This window comes from Peromyscus californicus, unplaced genomic scaffold (assembly GCF_007827085.1).
Source record: "Peromyscus californicus insignis strain IS unplaced genomic scaffold, ASM782708v3 Scaffold_3__1_contigs__length_106647218, whole genome shotgun sequence".
Lineage (NCBI taxonomy): Eukaryota > Metazoa > Chordata > Mammalia > Rodentia > Cricetidae > Peromyscus > Peromyscus californicus.
In genome coordinates this window covers 60381055-60397295 of record NW_026294551.1, presented here as the reverse complement: position 1 = coordinate 60397295, position 16241 = coordinate 60381055, and the positions used below count along the sequence as shown (strand labels likewise).

At 50.2% G+C, this 16241-nt stretch overlaps 1 protein-coding gene across 1 annotated transcript in view; it reads right to left on the bottom strand.

Annotated features, from left to right (window-relative positions):
- The window catches only part of Lrrc75a (leucine rich repeat containing 75A), a 42718-nt gene that overhangs the window by 21655 nt on the left and 4822 nt on the right, over positions 1 to 16241 (bottom strand). The window lies entirely within an intron of this gene.

Below are 16241 nucleotides of genomic sequence, written 5' to 3'. Positions count from 1 at the left end.
ATGAAGGTGTGCTTGATTTTTTTTTTTCCAGGCCAGGCAGGGATGGTGCATGCCTTTCATCCCAGCACTCAGAAGGCAGATGTAAGTGGATCTCTGTGAGTTTGAGGCCAGCCTGGTTTACAGAGTGAGATCCAGAACAGGTAGGGCTGTTACACAGAGAAACCATGTCTTGAAAAACAAAACAAAAAAAAAAATTTTTTTTTGCAAGCTACTGTGTGTACAGTGGTTAATATTTCTTTTCCAAATCACGCTCAGAGAAAGCTTGGGATCGTTCTATTTACATTTTTCAGCTTCTGCCTCCTAAGGCAGACTGATGGTAGCTCTCAATGTTTATCTTTTCTGGATAATTTTCAGTAATTCATGGTCTCATCGCCACATTCACCGTTGCTGGTTAGAATGGAGAGTCAGCTAGCATTTCAATTCTCTGTGGTTCTCCTTTGCTCACTGATCTTCCTTATCATCTCATTTTCTGACCCCCACCCCCCATCTTGGTCTCTTTTGGTCCTTTCCTACTGAGTTCATTTCCTTGGGATCCTACAGTTCAGTTTCAGAGATGAGGCTCAGGTTCCATGGTAGTTATCCCGTTTCCTCCCTCCACCCCCACTCACTCACTCCTGAAGGTGACATCTGGGGACACCCGAGCACCTCAGAATGACCTTCCCCTGGGGTGGGAGCTGAATTCAGCTCAGCTGGCTGAGGCCAACTCCGGGTAAGACCAGGCACTGGCTGCTATGACTCTGATGTGGAAAACGGACGACTCAGATCTCCACATCCATGGGCGCAAAATAGGTGGTGTCCACAGGCATTATAACACGCCTGCAGGGCATCATCAGCCTAACTCTGCTGACCGTGTGTGTGTGTGTGTGTGTGTGTGTGTGTGTGTGTGTGTGGGCAGCCTTCACACCTCCCAGGTCACTCTCTTCCTGCCTATGGTCTCTGAGCTGCTCTCTCTGAAAGGATGCAGACACAGGCATGAGAGGGGGCGCGGAGAGGGGATGGCACCCCCAAATCACTCTAAGGCCCATCTCTGACCCGTGGCTGGTGAAGTCCTCAGGCTGAGGGATAAAGTGGCTTCCGACCTTCCTTCTATGACCAGCTCCATGATGCCTATGAGGGGTTTCTCTCAAGCTGTCCATCTGTCTTTGTTTGCAGGGTTTTTCATTGTTGGCCCCCCTTTTTGGAGAGGGGCTGTCTACTGAGGTGTGTGAAGGGAATGCTGCAGGGAAGCCACCGAGGGGACTGCTAGGCGCTTCTATTTTAAACCTCAACTCCCCCTTTTCTTTCAAAGATCTGCCCTGTAGGGAATAAGCTGGCGTCTGCCTCTCTCCTCCAGGCATGACTCCACAGTTTCCGCATCAACACAGTGGGGAGAGGAGGGAGGCTGCAGCCCTGAATACTAACTGGAAGGGGAGATGACAACCCAGAAGCCATAGGGGCATTACCACAGCCTGAGTGCAAAGCTGCCTAATGAGCTTGTAATCAAGCACAGTCCCCCGCCAACCCACCCCCGCAGAAGGAAATTAATTAATGTCCAGAGGGAAACAGGAAACAGCTAGGCAGTCTCTCCTCCAGGCTTAGCGGCTCCCAGGCAGCTTTTCTCAAGGGAGGGGACCCACCAGGGAAACACCCCGCTGCAGCTGGTGCCTGAACTCCCATCTCCTTCCGAGTGACTCTCCTTCCCGGGGAATCCCGGGGGAGGGGAGGGGAGGGGAATGTCAGGTGCTGTTAGGAAACACAGCTCCAGGAAGCCTCCAGGGAGAGAAGCCAGGACAGCTCGGAGCTGGAGAGCTGGAGAGCTGGAGCGAGCTTCCTGGGAAGACAATGGTGTCTTGGGAAGAAGGGTAGCCTTAAAGTGTCCAAGGGAAGGGAGGGAGGCTTGGGAGACACACACACACACACACACACACACACACACACACACACACACACACACCCCAATGTGAGAAACACACATGGATACATGGATGTAGAGGGCGGAACAGTGCCCCCTTCCCAAGACACTCTTACACGCAGAACCTGTGAAGGTGACCTCATTTGTAGAAAAAGGTCTTTGCAGATGAGATTAACTTAAGCAATCTGAAGACCCCGCCTTTGTTTATCCAGGCTTCCCCAGATCCAAGCCAGGTGTCCTTAGTATGAGAATAGAGAAGGCCAGAGGCAGAGCTGGGAGGGATGTGGTGACATCTTGACCTGGAGGGGAGGAAAGAACAAAATCCTGTTGTCTGAAGGCACCCAGTTGGTGGTAATTTGTCCCAGCGGCCAAACCTAGCACAGTGGCTTGAGACAATGGCGGCACTTTTCTCAAGCCTTCCACAGGTGAAAGGGGACTCCTGTGCCACTGCAGCCGCCAGCTGGGGTCAGTGAGGGCCACGAAGGAAGGCTGGCCCGGCTTAGCATTCTGCTTCCTTCTCCCTCAGTCCTGGGGCTTCTGTCAGGTGTCAGTTCACACAGTAGGAGAGGGCAGGCAGTTAAAAAATGACTACCTGCCCCAAAGATGGTCCCCAGCTCAATATGAGAAATTGCGTTTAGAACCAAGGAGAGGGGATGGAGAGATGGCTCGGTGGCTGAGCGCATGGGATGCTCTTCCAGAGGTCGTGGGTCTGATTTTCAGCACCCATATGGTAGCTCAAAACCATCTGTAACTGCAGGTCCAGGGGATTGGAAGCCCCTTTCTGGCTTCCACAGGCACTAGGCATACATGTGGTATACAGGTCTACGTGCAGGCAAAAGATCTATACACATAAAAAAAAAAATAAAAAAAAAATAAAAACAAGAGATCTATCAGTTGTTAAGAGTACTCGTTGCTCTTGCAGAGGGGCCAGGCTCAGATCCCAGCAGCAAGATGGTAGTTCACAACCACCCATAACTCCAGTATAAGGGGATCTGACACAGTCTTCTGATCCTTGCAGGTACCAAGCACGCAAGTGGTGCACACACATACATGTACACAAAACACTCATACATATAAAAAAGAGTGGGTGTGAGATGGTCAGTGATGGCACGCTTGCTTAACACACAGGCGTCCTGGAGTTTTACTCTCAGCACTGGAAAAAAACACCAAGTGGGGGGAAAAAAACCTCAAAGACACGGATGCCGAGTGAGGTGGCACACACCTTTAATCCTGGCACTTGGGAGGCAGAGGCAGGCAGATCTCTGAGTCTGAGTCTAGCCTGGTGTATGTAAGTGAGAGCCTATCTAAAAAAACAAAAAAACAAAAACAAAAACAAAAAAAAACCCCCCCAAAACCCCAAATCAGACGATACATTTGTTTAGTGTTTACAAAAGTGTGTTTTATTATTTGATGTGTATGGATAGTTTGCTTGTATGTATGTCTGTGTACCACATGCATGCAGCAGAAAAATGGCATCAGATCCCCTGGAACTGGAATTATAGATGGCTGTGAGCCACCATGTGGGGTGCTGGGAATTGAACCAGGGTCCTCCTGGTTCCAGTTCATGGTACTATTAGCACATAGCGGGACGTGCTCAGGTCACTGGGATGTGCCTTGAAGTGGGCAGGACATCCCAGTCCCTTCTTCCTCTTTCACCTCCTGGATATAAGGTAAATGGTTTGCCCCACTATTCACTCTCAGTGATCTGCCTCCATGGACCACAGCCAAGACTGAAACTCTTGGAGTTGCTCCTGTCAGAGCAACCCTTTCTTCAGGTGTTTGTTCCAGTGGGAAGCTAACTAGCACAGTATATATATATATTTTTCACAATAAAGGAAAGCCACCGAGCCCGGGATTTAGGAAGTACGTAAGCAGAGGTAAAGTCTTCATTGGTTAGCATATCTGTAGCAGGATTTCAGCACACAGGAAGCGTATTCTGGGAACATTCCCTGGCTCCCTGAGAGTCCAATCAGTAGCATGGTCTAAGATATACAATCCCGCCCGGCAATAGTGGCACACGCCTTTGATCCCAGCACTCGGGAGGCAGAGCCAGGCGGATCTCTGTGAGTTCGAGGCCAGCCTGGTCTACAGAGTGAGTTCCAGGAAAGGCACCAAGCTACACAGAGAAACCCTGTCTCGAAAAACCAAAAAATACAATCCCAGTATCCACAAAGATGTTGCCAGAGCCCTGAGGGATGGAAGAGGGGAGCATAAGCATTGAAGGAACCAAGAAATGTAAAGAATTTAACTTAGTGGCTAAAGCATCCCATGGGGTCAGGGGGTGGGGGTGGGGTGGGTGGGGGACTGTCATGGTTGGGTTAGGTAGGAAGATTAGAAAAGAAATAAGGCACTGTTCTAGAAGCCTAGGGCTGAGAACACGCCCTGGAAGCGGGTGCTCAGAGATCCAAGACTCTAGTGCCAGACTTCCTCAGCCACAGGGCATCCCTAACCCAGAAGGGGCCAGGATTAAACAGCGCAAAGGTTCTCAACCTTCCCAATGCTGCAACCCTTTTAATACAGTTCCTCTTGTTGAGGTGACTCCTCCACCATAAATTATTTTTGTTGTTACTTCCTAACTGTAATTTTGCTACTGTTATGAATGGTAATGAAGATCTATGTTTTCCAATGGTCTTAGGTGACCCCTGTGAAAAGGGTCGGTTGACCCCCAAAGGGGTTGTGACCCACAGGCTGGGAACCACTGAAATAGGGGGACACTCAAAACACTGAGAACAAGTAACTACTGAGTGCTTGGCCCTAAGCGGATGGTATCTCCCCCTCTAAGGCTCAGGAGCTGTCTCAGAAGGAGGGGAGGAAAGAACGTAAGCCGGAGGATGGAGGCAAGTACTGTGGAATGCTGTCTTCCAGACACAAGTTTGGATCAGCCATGAAGTAACAGCAACTGTGCATTCCATCACGAATGGGGGAGGAGAGGTCCAGGAGGTCATTAATGGTTGCTGGTGGCGGGGAGATGTTTTCTTCAGTGGTGAGGTGTCCATGCTCACCTCCCACCCATGGGCATGCCAGCAACTGTCATTAAAGTGAGTGGGACACAGACACAGACAGACAGATGGATGTACACAGACATGAAAGTAGAAGGGGGAGGGGCTAGCTAGGAAGAAGTCATCCAAAGACGGGGAGGAGAAGAGAAGGAGAGAGGAACATGATGAAAATACATTGTCTGCATACGTAGTGAACCTGTCCACAACAAACACACACCCAATGAAGACAGAAGAGGGGCCCGGCAAGACAGTGAGTGCGAAGGTGTCCGCTGCCAAGCCTGATGGCCCGTATTGTAGAAGGAGAGAGAGACACGTGGGATAGAACTCAAGGACTTCCACATGTGGGCCTTGGCATGTGTACACTCCCACACCAACACACACCAACACACACCAAGCAACAAAAAATGACTGGTTGATTTTGGTCTTAAGATTTTTAAGCAGAGCACTTAAGGGAGATTCAGTAGCATTTACGACAACTTTGAAATGTGTTGAGAGAATTTTATAGTCACCATTTTTAAAAGCTGAATTTACTGATATTTAATAATGGCTTAGAAACCTGTTAAGTCCTGCTTTTTTTAGGATGAGTATTGATAAACTTAAGAAAATTGGATATGGGAGTTGGAGAAATGACTCAGTGGTTAAAAGCACTGGCTGTTCTTGCAGAGAACCAGGGTTCGATTCCCAGAACCCAGGTGATGGCTCACAATATTTTGTAACTTCAGTTCCAGGGGACCTGATGCCCTCTTTCAGCCTGCATGGACACTTAGTTATTATCTCCTTGCCCCTGGATACAGTTGTGTAAGCTTACTAGATTCATGACAGGAATCATGAAATTGGTAAATTAAACTTAAAAGCTTAAGGAAACAGGTTGGGCAGTGGTGATGCAGAGTGGAGCCAGGGGCAGGCAGATCTCTGAGCCTTGTCTACAAAGCGAGTTCCAAGACAGTCAGGGCTACACAGAGAAACCCTGTCTAAAAAAAAAAAAAAAAAAAAAAAAACGAAAAAGGAAATAAACAAATGATAAATAAAAGCTTAAGGAAACTCCAGGTTTTCCACTGTGGCATACTGACTATGGAGAAAATCTCAGTGCAGGCACAAACCGCATAATTATGATTCCATGTCGGAGGACCAGGAACACAATAGTGGTCCCAGCAGATAACAACAGAGCACAGAAATTCCCACTGTGTGGCAGCACCAGACACCATGACACAACAGAATACTGTATCACGACGGGAATAGTGCCTCATCCCTCAAGCCCTAGTGCTTAGGAGGCAGAGGCAAGTTCCCGAGTTCAGGGCCGGCTTTGGTTATATCGTGAGTTTGAGGGCAGCTTGGGCTACATAAGACCTTGACTCTCAAAAACAGAAAGGATGAAAAAGAAAAAAGGGCCAGCAATATGGCTCAGGGGGTAACGATGCTTGCTGTATAAGCTTGGTGATCGGAATTCAATCCCTGGAACCCACGTCAAGGTGAAAGGAGATAACAGACTCCAAAGTTATCCCATACTTCCACACAAACTCTGTGACATGTGCACGCCCCCCCCCCCCCACACATCATGGACACACACAAAGAAATATAAAATTAAAAAATATTTTTATTATTTTAATTACGTGTATATAGAGGTGTGTGTGTACGTGTGTGCACACAAGTACAAGTACCCACAGAGGACAGAGGTGTCAGGTCCCCCTGGAGCTGGGGTTACAGGCAATTCTAAGTCATCTGATATGGGTGCTGGGAATCCAACTCTGGTCCTCAGGAAGAGCAGTATGTGCCCTTAACCACTCAGCCATCTTTCTAGGATGGCATCACCCAGGTTTGGTTTCGGTCTCCACCACGCTCACAAGTCCATGGAGACTGGTGCCTAGAAGATGTCCATCAGCATCCAGCTGACCCATGCCAGGCAGCTGCCAGGGAGACTACTAAGTGGAAATCAAGACAGGGAACTGCTAATAGAGAGGCACCACAGCCCCTGCCCAGCTTCCTCAGTATGGCTGGATGTGTGTGTGTATGTGTGTGTGTGTGTGTGTGTGTGTGTGTGTGTGTGTGTGTTGGTTTTTCAAAACAGGGTTTTTCTGTGTAGCCCTGGCTGTCCTTGAACTCGCTTTGTAGACCAAGCTGTCCTTGAACTCACAGAGATCCTCCTGCCTCTGCCTCTTAAGTGCTGGGATTAAAGGTGTGCACCACCATGCCCAGCCAGTTGTGTTTTAAGTCTTTAAAAATGGCATCCTCTGGGCTGGCGAGATGGCCTAGCGGGTAAAGATGCTTACCAGCAAATCTGACATAATTCCATAGTGGAAGGAGAGAACTGACTCGTGCTACCCTCTGACCTCCACACCATGCATGCATGCACCCAAACACACACACACACACACACACACACACACACATACACACACACACACACACTAAAAGAAAGGTTAAAAAAAGACACACTCCAGGGGTTGGAGAGATGGATTGGTGGCTAAGAGTCCCTGTTGCTCTCGAAGTGGACCTGGGTTTGATTTCCAGCACCAGTATGCTGGTTCATAACCATTCTTAACCCCAGGCCCAAGGGATCCTTCACCCTCTTCTGATATCCAAGAGCACCAGGCACATATGTGATACACAGACATGCAGCAGGCGAAACATTCATACATTTAAAATTAAATAGATAAATATTTTAAAAAAAGGCCCTCTCTAGAAACAGATACCACACCACTGCCAAGTGTAATTTAACTATAACCTAAGAAACTACAATAATAACAAATAACTATAAAAGGATGCTTTCTCTTTAGAAAAACAGAGGACTGGATTAATCCCCCCAGGGTCACAGCTTCTCCTAGACATGGGTCAAGACAGTTCTGGGCTCGTTCCCTAGTCACTCTTTGGAAAGAGCCCAGTGACAAGAAGCAGTAGAGATTTCAACAACTCACTCTCCCCTGCCCCATCTCAGACACTCTGGCTCCTGTGATTCTCCTCTTTCATTGCCGGGACAGAACAGACCTTGTGTGTGTGTGTGTGTGTGTGTGTGTGTGTGTGTGTGTGTGTGTGTGTGTGTGTTTGTGCGCGTGTGTTCTCTTGCAGCTGACTGTCCCTGCCCGGCCGTGCCTTCTGATTCTGACAGGTGTAGCACTCACAGTACATCCCCCAACGGGTTCCCTAAGTGTCTCTCTTTCCCAGACCTCTTGCACAACTGGGATTCTGTAGAAAATGGGAGCAGGGGCAGAAGTCCCAGAGGTCCCCAGGCTCCTGAATTCCCCGAATTCTTGGCATTTTGCATTTCCTCTTGGGAAATAATAAAATCAGCTGTTTATACCTTCTGGCAAACCCATTCAAGTCCATTATCCCTTCCCATGGTGAAGTCTGTCCCATTTAGATGAAAGGTTTGTTCCATCACCAAAGGATTCAAGGAAAGTGTCTCAGGAATGAGTTGGAGGACCCTCTGCTCCTTTACAAGGGGGACTTCACTGGAAAGAGCCCATTTCTCAGAGTGAGGAACTGAGGTCTAGAGGGTTGACTCCCTTAGTGAGGAAGTAGTAGGAACAGAAGAATTCTAGAGCCCCCAGAAGTGTCTAGCTCCGCCTCTCCTGGCCACCAGCCCTTGGGAGTTACTTATATTAGACCAAGTTCTCCAGAGAAACAACCAATAGATGTATGTGTGTGTGTGTACAGGGGGGAGAGAGGGAGAGGGAACTTGGTTTATTTTAAGGACTTGGGTCATGTGATTGTGGGGGCTGGCAACTCTGAAATCTGTGGAGCAGGAGGACAGGCTGGAGGCCTACCCAAGACCTGGGAGAGCTGTCTTGTTTTTGCTGCTAAAGGATGTGTGGAGGCAGATTCTTTCTTTCTCAGGGGGCCTGTGTCTTTTCTGGTAGGACTTCAACCGACTGAACATGGCCCATCCATGCTGCAGAAGGCAACGTTCTTTTTAAAATGCCATGTCTACTGATTTACATGTCCCTTACATTTAAAAACACCTCCGGACACATCTAGAATGATGATGGCTGATTAAACTGGGTGTCATAGCCCAGCAGCCAAGGGGACACATTAAATTAGCGCCACAGTGAAGTGATGGTCTTCATCACTTTAAATCTACATTAGAGGCAAGGCCAAAGCCAAGGCCAAATCTCCAGTATTTGGACTCAGACCTCTTGCCGTTCTTCTGGGCCTGAGAGATGACTCAGACCAGATGAGGAACTCAGCTGGAATCCAGCTCACTCCCCAGCTTGAGAAAGGAGGGGTCCCCCAGGACCCTTAGCTGGCTGAGAGTGAGGCCCTGCCTGAGTGGGGCTTAGCTGTCTGTCACTCTGGACAATGGGGACAGTGGGAGCTGGTGAGAAGTCACAGGTGCTCTCCCTGAGTGCTTCTCAGCAGGAGCCACGGGATGCGGGGGTGGGGGTGGGGGGTGGGGTGGGGGTGGGTGTCAGGTAGAATCATCCCCACACAGCCCTGTTCCTCAGGACCTGATGTTCCTGCCAGTGGATGGTCGGGAGGCTGCCCCCACCACCACTGCAGCAGCAAGGAAGCAGTGAGCTATCAAAGCTACAGGGAGGAGACAGCCATGTCCCCCGAGGATGGGAGGGACCTTCACCTGGTCTCTGGAAGGCTCCCGAGTGTGTCCACAACTTCCATGGACACTGGGAGGGAAGAAAGGAGTGAAGTAGAGGAGGCAGAGACGGACGAGGGGGAGCGGCCAAAGTCATAGGGCTAGCAGCAGTCCAGTGCTCCCCGCCAGTGTCCTTGACCCTGCCCATAGGATTCCCACAGTGGCTATCTTCCAACACAAGCACAACTCAGGCAGAACCTGCGCCAGTGCTGTGTTCTACGTTCTGTTCTGATGGCGGTCCTGGCTCCTCTGGGTTTCTTGGTTGGCCTTTTGACCGTTTTCTAGAACAATTTCTGGCGGCTGGAGGTGGAGTTCAGCGGTCGTGTGTGTAATTAGCAAGACACAGGCCCTGTGTTTGATTGACAGCAACCCAAACACATAAACACAGACACAGACACAGACACACACACACTTACTATTCTATGTCTGGAAATTGTCTGAAATCCCACCCTACTGTCCTCTCTCCCCTTGCCAGGACCCCTTCCTCCTGTGATCCCACTCCCAAGAGTCCCCTCTTCTGTCTCATGGAGCAACTTCCCTTTGAGATGACCCACTCCATCCAAACCCTTTCTACTCCATTATCCTTGCCCTGCTTGACTGGGTCGATTTCCAAGCAGCAAAAGCCATCCTTGAGAGGTGAGAATTCTTGGAAAAGGTAACTTGGATGCTTTTGTGTCTGAGTTTCCGTATCCCGAACTAGCTTAGCTCCCTCAGTGTTCTTGAAGGTCGATGGGTCTGCAGCTTCCTGGAAACCCCTGGGCAAGTGTGCTGCCCACCACCGTTTTTACTCTGAAACACCAGAGCTCCAGGAGGACATGGACAACTTAAAGCTGCAGCTGGGAATAATAAAAGTTCAGTAGACTGGCACACTTTAGGAAAACTAAATCGACTGGGATTAGAGTCTGGAGGAACTGGGATTAAGTACAGGGCGTGGGGCACACCCAGACTGAAGTTCCTTGGAACTGCTAGAGGGAGAAATAAATGCAGGCAGTCTGGGAAGGGGGAAAGGGATTCCTGGACCCTGGCAAGTCTGTGAGCGCTCAGTAGGGATGGACACCATATCTTTGCTTGTGTCCTGGGCGCCCCAGATGCAGTCCAGATCCACTCAGGGTGTCTTTGAATCTATCTGATGCTCTTTAATAGGTAGGAGCGTTGAAGTGGATTTCCTAGAACAGCAGTCCTCAACCTGTGGGTCGAGACCCCTTGGGATCGAATGACCCTTTCACAGAGATCACATATCAGATATCTACATTACGATTCATAACAGCAGCAAAATTACTGTTATGAAGTAGCAACAAAATGCTTTTATGGTTTTATGTGGGGTCACCACAACATGAGAACTGTATTAAAGAACCACTGCCCTAGAAGATTCAAGAGGATGATGACGAGCACTGCTTGAGATGTCTGAGGCAAGCTCTGGCTGCTGTCTCATTGTGTTGTTCCCCGTTCCCTTCTCCTTTTCCTTTTCCATTGCACTCTGAGGTGATCTGAGCCTGAGCAGCTGTGCTGAAGGATTTAGTAGAGTGAGTGGGGCTCCCGACCAGTCTCAGCTCATAAAGATCTGAACTTCTACACACTCTCACCAAGGCTGATTCCAGAACAGCTGTGCAGGGGATGCTGGGCCCAGGTACCTGAGTGGGGCTGAAGTACAAAGGTGCTGAATGGGCTGAAAGCTGCCTGTGAAGGAAACCCAGGTGATGGTGGACCTGGCCTGACTCATCAAACGGCTTTAATACTCTAAGTTCTTGGCTTTGCTGGGCTGCCAGGAGCAGAGGCAATTAATCTCTAACATGGAGGTAATAAGCCGTCAAATGTCAGGTCATCATTCCAGCCTTCATTGTTTCCATACCTTAGATTAAGAAACGATGGTCTGCAAAAGTGCCACCCAGAGAACGTGCTCAGGACAGCTGTGCTCCCCATCTTTCAATGTCTGCCCTGCCTTTACCTCTCTCTTGCTCCTGCCACAGTAGAGTGGGGACCCAAGTTACTTGTCCCAATCCAGGGAGCCTGGAAAAATGCCACATTAGTCATTGCAGCAGACACAGGCTTCCAAATCTTCTCTAGCCATTACTAGCCAGGACAGCACCTTGGGAGACCCAGTCCTGGCTCAGTTCCACCTGACAGATCCGAACTCTTCTCTGGGCCATTTGTATTTCCACTAAAGATCTACACTCTTATTACAGAATGTCTCACCCTTCTCATCCACCATTCATTTTTTCCAGTGAGAGAGGAAGGGCTGGTTGGATCCTAGGTGCTGGGACCATAGCCAGAGTGGGACAAGGTAGTCAAGGAACCTATCAGAAGTGCCCTGAGCCAGCTGGGGTAGGGGGGGTAGGGGTGAGGTGACATGTGGGGACAGACTAGAAAGCTCTCCCATTCATCCTCCGCAGCCCCAGCTTTCTGTGTTCACTCATATACTAGTGAGGGGATATGGGGGGGGGGGGCTGCCAGGTGTGCTGTGACTATCACAGGCCATGGCAGGAGAGGCGCTGGGCTGGACAGGTCCAGGGTGGGAATCTTGACTGTTTAGGTCAGGGTGTTAGGTACCTGCCCACAGCACTTAGGGAGGGAATTCTGCTCTGCTCCTGCGCAGGAGACATCCTGAGGCTCAAGCCCAGAGCTCCAGGAGGCACAAGCTTCATAGATGAACTTTAGAATAAGAGCAGGTGGGGAGGGGGCACAGGCCCCACCTCCCCAGACTTATAAATGCAGGCTGCCTCCAGACAGCAAGCTTGAATGGTGAGATTTGTGGGAGGTGGGGGGGGGGTTCTCCCTTCGAGGTCCTAGCCCTTGCCTGGTGCTCCTTGGTGGAAGAGGGGTGTCTGAAGAACCTCCATGGGCAGCCTGTGGCTGTGGGTGGTGCTCCATGGAGACATCAGCTGTGGAGTAGGGAAAGTCACAGCTCAGAGGACCCAGAGGGCAGGAAGGTACAGTCCCTACTGGGTAGCTAGGAGAGCCCGGAAGAAGAGGGAGAGAAAGTCCTAGTCAGAAAGTGGCAGGTGGCCTGGCTCCCTGCAGCTGTGTGTCACATTTAAAAGCCCCACGGGGAAGAGGGGAGCATTCAGCGGCCAGTGTACCTATGTAGACCCCGGACCACTCTCAGTCGGAAGCAAGGCAGGGGCTGGAATCTGAGTAGCCATACTTAGCTCTGATTGCCCACCGGCCACGGAGGCCATTTCCTGTTCCTCTATCCTTTCTAGAAAGAGCATCCTGGCCCAGAATGGCAGGCTTGAGTTCCCAGCTAAGGCAACCACGCTGCTTAGCTGAACACAAACGCCTGGCACGACCTCTCGGGTCCCCGCCACCATCGGTGAAACAGAGCACAATTGTTGCTGGGGGCCTTCCCCACCAGGTTGCACGCTGCTCCCCTATGTCTGGAGCAACCCCTTGAAGAACAGGTCCTCAATCACTGAATACACTCGTCCAATTATTCTTTTTCCTTTTTCTCATCTATATTTTCTTATTTTCCATAATGACTGAATACTGCTTTTGATAGTGTATTTTAAAACCTACCATTTGTACTTTAAATAACACTCTATTAATTCCACTTTTTTTTTTTTTTTTAGGAGCATGGTGGCCTACAACTATAGACTGAAAACACATGAGTCACTATCTAAGGAGTTAAAAGGGGGCTGGAGATGCAGCGCAATTGGTAGAGTCTTGCCTAGCAGACACGAGGCCCCGAGTTGACCCCCAGCTCTGCAGGAACTGGGTATGGTGGCACATGCCAGCAATCCCAGCACTCAGGAGATGGAGACAGGGGGATGAGAAATCCAAGGTCATCTTTGGCTCTGTAGAGAGTCAAGCTGGCCTAGGCTACATGAGACACGCTGACTTACAAAGAGAGAAAGAGAATGACTTAATGAGTCGATGAATGAATGAATGAAACCCACAGACAGGGTCTCCAGAGCCTGCCTGCCCTCCCTGTCTAGGCACGGTGCTTACATCTAGACAACTGAAAGGAGCCAAGACCTCCTTTCTTGTCTTCCAGAACACCCTCCAGTCCTCAGAGCTTCACTGCTCATCTTCCTGTGTGTAGGCTTGGGAGAGGTGTAGAGGGAAGCCCACCAAACTCAGGCAGACTAACAGGAGACTTTTTTTTTTTTTGAGACAGGGTTTCTCTGTGTAACAGCCCTGGCTGGCCTTGAACTCACAGAGATCCGCCTGCCTAAGGTGCGTGCCACTATGTTCGGCTTGTTTTATTTTTTTTAAGATGGAGGTTCATGTAGTCCAGGCTGGTCTTAACTCCCGATCCTCCTATCTACCCCTCCCCAATGCTGGTATAAAAGACATACACCACATCGTCTTGTCCCAAGAGACACTTTCAAAGCCTGCTTTTTACCCAGGGAAATCAGAGATGCTAAGTGGGGAAGAGACTTAGAGAGACACAGAGACCTAAAGAGAAGCCCCAAGATGCAGAAAGCATAGAGGCAGGAAGACGGAGATGGACACGGAGGAGACGCACGCAGGGCGAGGGGCAGCTCCGCAGGGGAGCAGGGTGTTTTACTCGGCTTTCTGCCACGGTAATAAAATGTCCCAGGCTGGTAATTTATACAAAACAGAGTTTCGAGTTTATTTAGCTCACAGATCTGGAGGTCAGTTACCTAAGAGCACAGCATGGCACCTGGAGCAGCATTCTGACTGTGTTGGACCAGTCTCGACTGTGAGACAGGGCGAGCATGCGCCGGCTCAAGCCACCAGTCCCAGGAGCCCCGCCCTCCCGCCCTCATCTTACCGTAATTAACCGCCAAAGGCCACATCCCCACATACTAGCATCATGAATTTGGGGGTTGGCTTTGGAACACAGAAGGTCACATTCAAATCATAGCACATGGGCCTCCAGCTCGAAGTGAGTCCGCCTCTGCAGGAAAACACACTTGGGTACTCCCTAGTCTCAGCTGGACTCCTATGGACTCCTATGTCTATCCTGGTTAAGATAAAGTTAGAAACATTAAAATGCCACATCCCTTTGAGCAGCAGCTGTCGGCGGAACTCCATATGGTTGCAGCAGCCAGGAGTCTGAGCTAATAAAAGTTAAAAAAAAAAAAAATAAAGAAGGAAAAAAGCTGGGAAATGCTCCCATAGAGCCACGTGGGCACCACTCAGAGCCGGGATGGGTGGGGTGGGGAGAGAAACAGGCGCTGTCAGAAGGGTCCCGCCCCTGCTCAGCAATGCCAAGGTCTCGTCCTCATTTTGAACACTCAACTCCGTGAGTAATGGTGAGGTCCGATGACTGGGCCCTTCCCCCTCCAGTACTTAGCAGGAGGATGAGGCAGGGCAGGGAGGAGTCTGGGCAGCTGTGTTTCCTCCCCTCTCCAGGCAGATGCTGAAGCCCTAACCTCTCAGCTGGGGCTTTCAGGACAGGCTAACATTACAAGGGCCATGGGATCAGTGCCCTTAAAAAAGAGGCCCCAGAGCAGCCTTTTGCTCCTGCCTACAATGAGGGCACTCAGAACCACAGTCCGTGGGTCCACACCAGATGCTGAACCTGCTGGTGCCTTCGTCTTGGGCTTCCAGCCTCTGGACTGTCATTGATAAGCTATTCAGCCTCTGGTATGCTGTTCTAGCAGCCTAAAGGAACCAATATAACTGGCAGAAACACAGCCAGGACTCTCTGTAGCAAGGACCAGCAAACACACAGATCTGCATCTATGAATATCCATGTGTGCACCTGTGTGTTTCCTCATATACAACTCAGTGCTGCTCCAGGTGGGAAGGTGAGTCAGATGGCTGTCTGAACATCTCTGCTTAGGAGAGGGGACTCTTCTAATGCTGACCCCACCTCTGTGCATTCTGACGGGAACAGTGTAGAGGGATACTAGCCAGCTGGTAGATCTCTGTGAGCTCGAGGCCAGCCTGGTCTACATAGAGAGTTTCAGGACAGCCTGGGCTACACAATGAGATCCTGCCGCCGCCGCTGCCGCCGCAAAAGAAAAGAAAAAACGCGAAACAAACAAGTCTACAGGGATTTTCTGAAACCTGACCATGTGTCAAGGTACCTAGTCTCTGGCTTCAGTCCCAGGAAGGCACATGCATAACCGTCACGATACTGGGGGAAAGGCGGTATGGCTTCACTACCCTGTACGTCAGAGGTGGAGGCCGGGACACAGCAAGAGCTCAGGAGAAACAGCGGATTTAAAAACAGCTTCAGACAATCTCCAAAAAGATGGTATTTGTTCCAAAAGGAACCCCTCCCGTCCCCCACCAGATCATGAAGTCAGAGAGCGAACCTACTACAGGCCCTATGGCCACTACAGAGGTCGCCGTGTCCCTGGCTAGTGTCTCTAGCTGCTGTGGAAAGCAACAAAGCAGGCCCCTACATCAGAAGCTTCTGTACCTCCATCCCTGGAAACGCCTGCGTGCAGCCCAGACAGACTGGTAGAGTTCAAACAGGAAGGCTCCTTTGTGAAGGGAATACATGGGATCCTGCAGGAGCTGACCAGGAATGGGGGAACCCAACTATCCCAGCAGGCTTTGCTCTCGGCCTGCCACCTCAGCAGAGGCCCCAGACTACACCTGCCCAATGAGAGCCTGTGGTGCCAAGGCTGGGAACCATGCCACTCTTCTCTCCAAGAACACCTCAGCCTGGCAGGATGCCAGGCATAGTTAAGCTTGTGGCCATCAGGGATTTCCTGAAAACTGACATGCCCAGAAACCTAAAAGCAAATGCACAGGATCTTAATAGCCATCCTGGCAGCCTGGTAACCAGACGCAGGGCTGAAACAGGGCCTCCGAGGGCTTTCGGAGGACACACCACGTTGACAGT